General features: G+C 35.6%; 1 protein-coding gene across 2 annotated transcripts in view; it reads left to right on the top strand.

Annotated features, from left to right (window-relative positions):
* MED13L (mediator complex subunit 13L) overlaps positions 1-12,027 on the top strand; it is a 290,008-nt gene that overhangs the window by 167,668 nt on the left and 110,313 nt on the right. The window lies entirely within an intron of this gene.

Raw genomic sequence — 12,027 nt, 5'->3', positions numbered from 1 at the left:
GGATCACATTTTATTAAGTACTCTATCATTAAATTTTTGTGGAATATTAAATTTTGACTAGAAAAATGATTGTCAGTAACCCATGTCTAAGTCCCTTATAACCACACTATTTGGAATTGAATTACTCTATTTTGTTATTTTCATTATTCTAATTTATCTTTCTTCCTTATAGTGTTATGTGGCATAACTTTAAATCAACAGTCGAGTGAATTCAAATGGTGACAGTTTTTATAGAATTGTTTGATGCCCCTTAAAAGTCAGTCAACACATCCTTGACAGTTGTCAAACCAGGGCTGGGAATTACTTCTCTAAATAACCCTAAACCTTTAACCATCATTTATTATATGCATGGCTTTAAAGGCAGCCTTTGATACTAAACAAATATGGAGTGTTAGATCAATCAAGCCAGAATCAAAAATGAAAACCGTCAAAATCTAATATTTATCTCACTTTCCTTTGAACACAGTGTAGATTTAATTGGAAGTTGGTGACTATTTCATTTTTGTAGAGCTGGGTACACAATCTTGATTCTATTTTACTATCCGTGAACTTGCCCTAAGCTAAGGGTCCCAGCTTCTGGCTGCAGACAGGTGCTCTTGAAACTTTATGTGGTAGATTAGATCTTTTGGATAGCTGGCCAGAATTTCACCTGGCTACTCCTGCCACTTCTTCCTGTAAGAGATTTAATAGCAGCCTTCTCTCCAGCCTGTATGTCTTAAAGCTTTGATGAAGTGGTTGTCTTAAAGCTTTGATGAAGTGATTTCTGAGCAATGTAACCACTTCCTCATTAACTAAATCTAATTTATGAAAATTGGGATTTCTTTTTTCAAATCAGATAAATTAGGGCCTGGCTTTTTTTTCCCCCCCCCCAAATCACCATGAACTTCCTTGAAATGTTTCCCCCTTTTTAGTACATTTAGGATTTATTTAAAATTATATTTAAGTAGACAGGTATTATGTGTATCAAAGTTTGCCTGAAAAGGATAAAACTGATTTTAGAAAAAGGTACTAGTGTGCATGGGTGTGATTCTGTTTAAAGATGCTTTGATTGATGGAAAGGAACTTTTTTTTTCCTTTTATTTTTATCGATTTGGTCTAACTAATGAATGTTTCATGGACATAATTCATCTTAGCATTTTCCTAAAATTTACAGAGGACTTAGATTTTCCTACTGGTTAAAGTTTGGGCTTTTATTGTCGAGGAGTCTGAATGGTTATACATGGATTTGTTTTAGTGCATTGTTCTTCTTTGCCATTCCTAGTGTGCCTCTCCATGCTTAGTGTGCATTCTCACAGCTGGTCACTGATGAATTGACTGAGCCAGTCCTAAAACTTTTGATCAATAGGTATAGATGTTTGTGTGATGATTTGAGAGGGATTTGGGGATGAAGAAGAAATGTAGAAATAAAAAAGGGATTGAAGGAGTAGCAATTAGTATTTTAATGTAAAAAATAATGTTTAAAAGTCAGATGTGCTTAATGATCTTTTGTATAGCTTGTATATCTTTACACTTTATTTAGATACTCAGAGTCTTCCTAACTTAAGCAAGCCAGATGTCGATAATACATGTAATATATTTGGATATTTGATTTTGTGTAAAACTGGGAGGCTGTTGATTTCTGAGCAATGTAATTAAGTTATTTTATTATTTTTAAGACTTTATACTTGTGGTTGAACCTCGTGGAACTTTGTTTTCTTGTAGTGTAGAAATATTGATGATTAAAAAAATGATTTTAGAAGATATTAACAGTTAGAAAACATTTTAACGCAAAGATTCAATTTAAAAATTTGGCATTTGCTATAATAAAGCTTTATTAGGTGTAATGACTTTTCCACTCATTCTCTGAGTGGAAAATAGAGCATCTTGTTGGATGTTGAAACAGGATCTCAGTGCTTAAGTCATTTTGGATGGACAGAGTGGCCCTGTAGAGGAGGGCATTTAGAATAAGAAGAGTTGGGATCACATCCCGTACCTCTCTTTACAAGTTATTTGCTTTTAGAAAAGTTGTTTAATTTTTCTGGGATGAACTTTTATTTTTGCTGTTATTGAATTGATAATAATTAGTATCTTAGATGGTTATTGTGAAGATTAAATGAGTTAATTTTATGTGGCTAGTTTATAATTTAGTTGAGAAAAAGCAAGAACAAATTAATCTTCTTGAAGCTAAATTGTTTTTTTTTTTCAGTACATACCGATTTAGTAACCAGGGGAGAGGAAAATTTGCTGCCCAGTGTTAAACACATTGTATATACACATTAATATTTTTAGTAATTCTCTTATTTGATATCATTAGACCCAGATAAAAGGAATACACTTTTAAAGTAGTGATGTTAGCCTATAGATACTTTTTTTCAATAGATTAAAAAGACGATTTAACACACTATTTTTATGTAAGCTAAAATAATTCTAATAGTGGCGACAAATGAATATACTGATGATTAGGTTTCACCTGCTCGATTAATAGCATATTATTTTTTGAGCTATCATTTCTCTCCGTATTGATAGCAAAACTAAATCATTTGCTGGTGGACTCTAAAAGAGTTCTCAGTGTTGGATATGAGATGAAGTTCGGGATAATTATAGAAGTTTGACCAGGCAGGTTCAAGAAGATAAAAGAAATTTATATCATTTTTTTGCTATAGTAGCATATCTTTTGTTACTCATCCTTGGGAATATAATAAGTAGGAAAGAGAACTTGGCTTTGTCCTAAAGAGTTGTGACAACTAACATCAAGCATAAAAAATTTCTGATTTGTAAGGTATGTTGAACTTGAAAAAGCCTTTGCTTTCAGAATATTCTTAAAAACAAACCAGTAAAAAAAATGTTCTTTTAAAATAATTTAGTTGTTCCAATGGAGTTTCTTTCTATTGGAAAGGTGTTGATTTTCTAATTTAGTCTAGTTTCAACCCACATTTGACTACCACAGAATTTGAAGTTTATATTCCTTAGTCTTTGAATGCCAATTTTAGCAAAGTAATTGATTGCCCCCAGTAACAGTTTGGACCTTTGATCTTTCCTGGTTTCAGGTGTACAGTAGCTGAGTTAACACAAATACCAACTTGCCAGTGCATTTTCTGAATTAATTCACCATTTCTTCCTCGTGAGCAAACCTGCCCTGCTCTGGGGTGATACTCCAAATAGCCTCACGTGTTTTCAACTATTCTAATTACCTTTGTGTGTGCTGTTAGCAGATGCACACGCACATACACGATGGGAAGTACGTCACTTTGGGTGCTTTTGTGTCATTTCATCTGGATATTTTCTTGACTCTTAAGCCTGGGATTATTTCTTTAATTTCTTTTTTTATGTTCTCACACTACCTAATGTGCAAGAGATGCCCTTGTCTTTTGGTTTTAGTAGCAAAAAACCAGTTTTTGTGTAACAAGATGAAATATTTTGATGTAGGAGAATATTTTTTAGCACTTTAAAACTTTCATTCCCTCTTTTTCCTCACCCTCCCCTATCGCTTCACCTCTTCTTGTTTTCTATCCCATCCTCCTCTTTCCTGTACTTTCCTTATATTATAGCCCAGTCATCTGTGCTTCCTTCTTGAGATGCAAAGATGAAAAGTCAGGGAAAGGGATCTCTCATTAGAGGGTAGACAGACATGTAAACAATTACTTACAGTGTGAAAGATAAAGGGAATCTCTTACTAGTGTCCAGAAAAATTAAGGTCATTAGTGATGTGGTACCTTTAACAAGGAGTAGCCAATGGGAAATTAATAAATAAAAGTAATGGGACAACTTGGATTTATTAATCATACATAACAGTTTTACCATATTTTTTGTCTGTTTTTGGTGGATCTATAAAAAATGTAGTCGTTCTCTGCTGGTTTATTTGATGGAAGATATATCAAAAGGTTCTGTGTATTTCGTCACTTGAATTTGAGAATTGTGTGAAAAGTGAGAAGACAGTGAGGTTAGAGTCCTGAGGAGCATCTACATTTACAGGATGGGTAGAGAAAAAGGAGTACCTAAAGGAGACTAGGAAAGGTCAGTGAGAAATGAGAACCAGGAGGATCGGTGTCACCAAAACCATGAATTTTTAAAATTTCAAGATTAATCAGCTGTGTCTACCAGAGAGACCATATAAAATACATTCTAAAAGGCAGTTATGCAGCCGCTTTGGACATAACATGAGCAGTTTCAGTGCAGTAGTCAATTTCAGGTTGCAGTAGCCTGAGTTACAAATGGCAGTTGAAATGAAGATAGGAATGTAGACTTCTTGTTATATTTTGTTATAAGTAGCTGCAAAGTAGAAAACTGTTGGATCTAGGAAGGGAGGAGACAAACTTTTAATAAGAGCCTATGATAAAACTAAGTGGTACTGTCTATTGTTTTTAAAAGTGTCTTTCATGTACCAGGCACTCTGCTTTGTACTTTCACAGAAATTATGCATAGAGTGTCAAATTGAAAGACCAGCTCAACCAGAGGTAGCTTGTTTACTTTTTAAAAATTACTTTTTTTCCTTAATAACTGAAAGGCAATTATCACTGTTAGTTTTTGTTTTTTGTCCTGTTAGCAGTCTAAAAAGTACACAATAAAAAACTTATATCCTGAATATCAATAATTTATTTTCACAGTTTAAATATATACTGTCAGTTTCAAAAAGGATTTTAAACACCTTACAGTAAGAGATACACCTTTAAAAAATGTATATATCGGGCTTCCCTGGTGGCGCAGTGGTTAAGAATCTGCCTGCCAATGCAGGGGACACGGGATCGAGCCGTGGTCCGAGAAGATCCCACATGCCACGAAGCAACTAAGCCCATGCGCCGAAACTGCTGAGCCTGCGCTCTGGAGCCCGCAAGCCACAACTACTGAGCCCACATGCCACAACTACTGAGCCCACATGCCACAACTACTGAGCCCGCATGCCACAACTACTGAGCCCGCATGCCTAGAGCCGATGCTCCACAGCAGGAGAGGCCACCGCAGTGAGAAGCCCGTGCACCACAACGAAGAGTGGCCCCCGCTCGCCGCAACTAGAGAAGGCCCGCGCGCAGCAACAAAGACCCAACGCAGCCAAAAATAAATAAATAAAATACATAAATTTATTTAAAAAATGTATATATATACTAGAGAGGTTTTGTGAATATCATTGTTGTAATTCCTGCTAGAGGACTGAAACTAAGCTGGAAACAGAGCTCTCCTTGATCACCGGTCCATCTAGAAATATAGATGATCTTCCATTAACTTATCTGACTTTGTGGGACTTACTGAATCCCTCTGGACTTTAGTTTTAGCATTTATTATTTCTAAAATATTTTTTCAGTTTTTCGATTCTCTGATTCTAGGGAAATTGTAGAATCTAGGCATGTCCCCAGAAAGTACATAATGTACTTTATAAGTATTTGGTTTACTTCTTTGATGTTTTTGGAGTGTTAGAGGATATTATAAAAATAAAGATTTATTAAGAGTGGTTCTTAGAAAGTATTAAATTCCTATCTGAGAACCTGACAGGAGAGAGTGACAGTGTACTTCATGTAGGGTTTTATTAATAGTTGTGTAAGTTCGAAGTATTATTATAACTTAATATTTATGGCTAAAGAATATAGAACGCTGTGAGTGCTGAGATGAAATACTAAATTATGTAACTGTGAAGCTTCCTCTTTGTTATAATGTTCATATCTGGTCTGTTGTTACAGTCTTCTGCTGTCTGGGTCTCCTGACTTCAAACTGCTCATGTTTCTAATCCCTCTGCTCTGTGTATCCTTCTGTTAGTCTACTTTTGGTGAAGCACTCTCCCACATAAGAACATAATGCGGCGTCAGTGTTTAGGATGTTACCTGAACTTTATCTGGCATTCCTGTTCCCCAGTAGAAGCCTTTTGTCCAGCCATAGTTGCCCTTCACAATTCCTAGCATAGTCTAAACTCCTTTTCTCTTTTGTTCCTGTTCTTTTTTTTCCCCCCACTCTTTCTGTCTTCCCTGGCAAGTTAACTTTGATCTCTCTTCTTTGAGCTGCTCCCCTGAGGCATCTTTTCTAGCTGTTTGTTTCTGACATTTTACCTCTATCAATAGTATGTTTTTACTGTTCTTTTTTTTAATTTTATTATTTTAAAAATTTTATTTTTCTCTTGAATTTGTACTAAGGAAGATGAGAATTCACTCTCCTTCCTCCTTTTCCCATTCCTTCATTATTCCTAAATTGAATCTTTAAAACAGAATCATACTTATTTTGGTGTTTACTATACATCATTATTTCTCCTTTTATTCTACTCAACATCTATTACAGTCCCTAGTACAAAGGATATTACAGGTTTGGAGGAACTGAATGGAACTTCTTTCTGTTGTAAATCTAGTTTTCTAGGATCAAAATAAAAAATGAGGTCTTAAAACTCATTTAATGTAAAACAAAATATTGAGTTATGTCATTAAGACAACAACATTCTCTTTATCATTCTTATTTTAAAAGATGATCCTTTAAAATATTATCTTTTATAAATGGGTTAAAATCCTTGTTTCTTACAATTGTCAGTTTTGCATGAGTTTTTCCTCAGTATTATTTCTTATTGAGTGGTTTGTTCAAGTTTCAAGTTTGAGCAGTTGGGCTCTTTATGATGGTTACTTTAGTTCAAGTATTCCCTATTAGAAAACATACATTATACCCTGTTGGACTTTGTCCCCCATTGCTAGCCCATGAATTGCAATTCTGCTCGTGGAAGCAGACTCAACACATTCTGAGATCCTAACAGGCCTCATAGAAAGAAGGAGGCCTCTCTAATTGGTTGCACACAGAAGAGCCTAGAGGGAACATTGTTGGGGAACATTTGAAGGATTATTATGTATCATTGAAATTGACCAGTGTTGTTTACAGAGTTTATCTGGTACTGAGAATCTAAGAAAACAAAGGAACGTCTTAGTATGTATAATTGAAAACAGTTGACTAAAGTATTTCTATGTTAGATGAATTTTTAAAAAATAAAAGACTGTAGAAGGTAAGTTTCACTGAAGGAGAAAATTGGACTATTAGCTGGAGAATTTTGAGTTTGTCTCAATGGTCTTTAAAGTATTATATCAATTTCAGTGTAGGATGCCACCTCCTCTCCTTTGTTTCTTACTTATAATTTCAAGATCTAGAACTGAAGCTTTCTATCAGAGTATGGTTCACATTCCTGAAATAAATAACAGCTTTCTTCTGCTAATGATTTGCTGTGTCCTTACGTATTTCTAGGCCTTGATTTCAACTAGAGTTTCTTAGGGAAAGAATAAGACATTGTGATAGCCCATAAACACCCAGTTTGTGAAAACAGAAAAATTGGGATTATATGCTTTTACTTTTCAACTTTATCCCAGTAGCCCCTCCTTTTCCCAGTCTCTAAAAACTTATAGTACTGGTTTGGGACACATGATTATGTTCAAGTATTAAATTAAACATGTACTGTCTTGTATTAACCTTGATCATTTTAAGCGTGTTTTGTAGGTTCAAAAAGGTAAATTACAATACTAAAGGACACTACTTTAATAATGGCAAGGCCTCCCTTTCCCCCAACCCTTAGAAACACATGCTGTTAAAAATACCCTGTGAAGACTCAATAAAATACTTGCTAAGTACATTTCAAACCAGAGGATGCTTTGGTTGAAGTATGTTATGGATACATTCGAACGTGACTGTGTGTTTGAAGTACAGTACAGGGTATGTTCTGTAGCTGCTATAGAACAAAGCATTCTGTATTTGTGCTTTGATTTTCTGTAAACTAAGCTTCCCAAGTTTCAGAGCTCTTTTAATTCTTCTGAGTATATCATGGAGAAGCCTTCAGTTGGGCCATTGGCACCTTCTGTATCTGATCTCTTTTAAGGATGCATGCAGTACTCCTGCAACTCCTTTGAACAAGTCAGTTATTTTCAGAAACAGCTGAAGTTACTGAGCAGCCGAATTGGAGCTGAACCTGGGGTGAGGCAGATGAGTAGGGGCCAATCATCCTGACCCGCAGTGTAAGTATTCAGAATCATAAATATGACTTCAGGAATTAGAAGTTTTTGTGCATGCGACTTTTTTAGGAATCTGATGCACACACATATACATTATTACAAGTATTATTGATGGGAGTAAATGACAGAAGTTTAGGACTTTGTTATAACTCCTACTTATGCTCTCAGTGAACATAGTCAAACTGATCCACTTACTATATCCTGTGTTTCTGTTCCTGTGTTTTCTAAACTCTGAGTAGGAATAATAATAAAGGTATAATGATGTCTACCTTATATAGGTTGTTTTGAGGATTAAATGAGATAATGTGAATGTCTAAATAATTAGACAAATTATTTAAAGCCTGTTTCATAAATTTCTTCCTAGATTCTTATAGCACTTTATATACTATTCACTATATTATGAATGAAACCATTCAACTTTTCAAAATTAAATGATCATAATTCAGGAATAGCATTATGTATCATTTTATTTTTCCATTTTCAGATCATTTAATATTATTTTTATATATGAAAGTTATATAATTTAAATAAACCATGCATTAAAAGCACATGATAGAACTTCCATAAAATTCACCTCCTTTACACCAAGTATTTTCATAGGTTTGATTTTGGTCTCATATACCTATGTAGTTATAAAGAAGCCTGTTGACTATTAAGGTTCACTATAAAGCGTGATAGTCTATTTTCCATATTTCACATATAAAATACACTTCTAGGTAATGTTAAGCCAAGTGTCTTTAGTAGTAAGGTGAGATAGCTACCCTGGATAATAAAAGGAGGCAGCATAGGTGAAAAGTGACCCAGACAGAAATGGATCCAGCAGTCACAATTACCAGATGAGGAAAGAAGGAAGCTCCTTACAAACCACCACCACTTCCAGGATTTTCTTCTCACTTGGATAGGTATCATTCAGACCTTCTAGAAACACATTTATGCACTTGCTTTTTACTTTGCTTTTTTCCCTACCATTCCTCATAAGGGTACCAAAAAGGGGAAAGTTTTTCCTATTCTTTTTCCTTCTTAAACACGTTTATCACTTATGTAGCTTGAAATGAGAAGAATGGTCTAGATAAGAATATTTGATATGGAGTGAAGAATAATAGAAAAAATAAGTGGGAGGTTGAGGATAAAATAAATTGTTATCTATATTTTTAGTTTACTGGCATAGTCTGGCATTAAAAGTACTAATTATACAAATGTGGCCATTTGTTATTTTGTTCTTAGCCCTGTGTTTAATGAATAATATTCAGATGTTTCCTTGGAGGGAATTTAATTCCATATTACTCACTCACTTTTTAAAGCTTTCCTTTATACTGCTTTGTTTGAAGAATGTGTTCATAAGTCATTCCAAACGTCTTAAAAAAATATGTCGTGTATTTTCCTATAACAAAAGGATTGAATGTATTTATTAAAAATTGTAAAATTCAGGGGCTTCCCTGGTGGTGCAGTGGTTGAGAATCTGCCTGCCAATGCAGGGGACACGGGTTCAAGCCCTGGTCTGGGAAGATCCCACATGCCGCGGAGCAGCTGGGCCCTACTGAGCCTGCGCGTCTGGAGCCCGTGCTCCGCAACAAGAGAGGCCATGACAGTGAGAGACCCGCGCACCGCAATGAAGGGTGGCCCCCGCTCGCCACAACTGGAGAAAGCCCTCGCACAGAAACGAAGACCCAACACAGCCAAAAATAAATAAATAAATAAATAAATAAATTTATTTTTTAAAAAAATTGTAAAATTCAGAAAACCACATAGAATTATGAGAGTTTAATTGAATTCTAACACATAGATATGTCCTTTATTTGAACATAGTAATGTATATGGAGTCTTTCTTGATACTTTATATATTCCTATACATACATCCCTCCATAGTGCTTGATGATTACTTAGTGAATTCTTGAAAATTTAGCTTTTAAAAATAGAGTTATTTCTAGATACACTGGAAAAGGGTCACTTCAGCACACTAAAGTATAATTTAAAGAAAGGTAAAATTTGGACTCTAATGCAAATATAAAATGAACAAATGGCATACATTTTAATCAACTCATTAATTAGTGAAAGAACAGGTAAGATGTGAAAACCAGTTCAAAGAGTATTTGAGTAGCTAGGTTTTTCTAGAAAATTAATAGGTATATATGTACCTACAACTTAGTAGCTGTTTGAACAAACAATGAACATAAATTGAAAGAATAAAATGTATTTTCTTCTTACCCAGAACTGCTGATAAATAGGACATGTATGCCTGTTGAGCACTGTACAACTTCTCAAACCTTGGAATCAGATTGGATGCTACTACTCTTATTTCCTGTCCATACTGATTTTACTTTATGTCATAGTCACAGCTGAGACACCCCCCCACCACCACCAAATTTAAAATATCCCACCACATCCATGTGAATTTCCTGCAGTGTTTTGGGGGGTTTGGTGCACAGTTGAGGAACCGAGGCACTAGATAATCCTTGGATGGGCATTTCCCCTATATGGCATTGAAAGGACAAGCTGTCTTCCACTGACCTTACTTCAAAGTTTTGAATAAATTTCTTTTATTTATTTGTTTGTTTATTTAGCTAGCTAGCTAGCTAGCTGTGTCAGGTCTTCATTGCAGCACATGGGATCTTCTTTGAGGCATGCGGGATCTTTCGTTGTGGCGCATGGGCTTCTCTCTAGTTGTGGCGTGCGGATTTTCTCTCTCTAGTTGTGGCACGCGGGTTCCAGAGCGCATGGGCTCTGTAGTTTGCAGCACGCTGGCTTAGTTGCCCTGCAGCATGTGGGATCTTAGTTCCCTGACCAGGGATGGAACCCGCATCCCCTACATTGGAAGGTGGATCCTTTACCACTGGACCACCAGGGAAGTCCCTTGAGTAAATGTCTTAAGAAGTCCCCTGAGGAGCTCCTAATGAGCATTGTCAAATTTTCCTTCGAAAACAGCTTGAGGGATGGTGGTGTTGTCATTGATTGTCCTGGTAATGTCCATGATTAATAAACTACTCTGTGTTTATCCACAGCCTCTGTCCAGTGTATTGACTGTTCTAGTAGGCCAGTTAATCATGCTGCTGTGATGCACTAGAGCTATAGTATAGCAGATTCTTGAACTTTTTGTTGTCAAAACACCTATAAATGTTAACTGAGCACCCAAAAGAGCTTTTGTTTATTGGGTTATACTTATTAATATTTACTCCAAAGAATTAAAACTGAGAAAAGTTAAAATATTTATGACTTTTTAAAATAACAGTAACAAACCCATTATATGTTAACACAACCTTTTTAACTAAAATAACACTTTTCTAAAAGAAAAAAATATTTAGTCAGAAGAGTGGCACTGTTTTTGCAAATCTCTTTAAACTCTGGCTTAAGGGAAACAGCTGTATTCTTGTGTCTGCTTCTGCTTGTAGTCTGTTGTGACATCACACACGATGTAGCCTCTGGAAAACTCCATTGTGCACTTGGAGAAAATTAAGAGTGAAAAGGATAAATAATGTCTTCGTGTTATTTTGAAAATAGTTTTGACCTGCTGCCTGCTCGGCATTCCTATACTTTAAAAAATTTCAACAAAGATGTTGTTTGTCTGCATTTTATTCTTAGGCTGGAGCAGGTAAACTTTTCCTACAGATAGTAAATATTTTCAGCTTTGCAGGGCATATGGTTTCTGTCAAAACTAGTCAAGTCCGACATTGCACTGTGAAAGCAGCCATAGACAATATGTAAGCAAATGGGCAATAGATTGTTCCAATAAAACTTTATTTTACAAAAAATAGGTGACTGTGAAATGGAGCAGGACCCTGTGGTCCTCCCCCTGCCCCCACCCATGTCCTCAGCCTGCCTTTTGTCTGTGGAAAAACTTTAGCCAAAGAATAAGTTTAATCAGAGAAATGAGAAAATGCAGAAACAAAGGAAAACAGTCAAAGGAGACCAAATAATAATAGTTTACTCATTAAGCAAAGTCAAGGACCTTTAGCTCCTCCTCAAGGGCTATAGATAATATTCTGAGCCATACCCTGTGAGCTGTCTTATAGATACTAAAACCCCACCAGGTGAAAGCCGTTAACTACATGATGACCAGACTGTAGCCATGACATAAGCTACAGTTCCGAGAAATGAC

This window comes from Balaenoptera acutorostrata, chromosome 13 (assembly GCF_949987535.1).
Source record: "Balaenoptera acutorostrata chromosome 13, mBalAcu1.1, whole genome shotgun sequence".
In the NCBI taxonomy this organism is placed as follows: domain Eukaryota; kingdom Metazoa; phylum Chordata; class Mammalia; order Artiodactyla; family Balaenopteridae; genus Balaenoptera; species Balaenoptera acutorostrata.
This window is presented reverse-complemented; position numbering and strand designations above follow the sequence as displayed.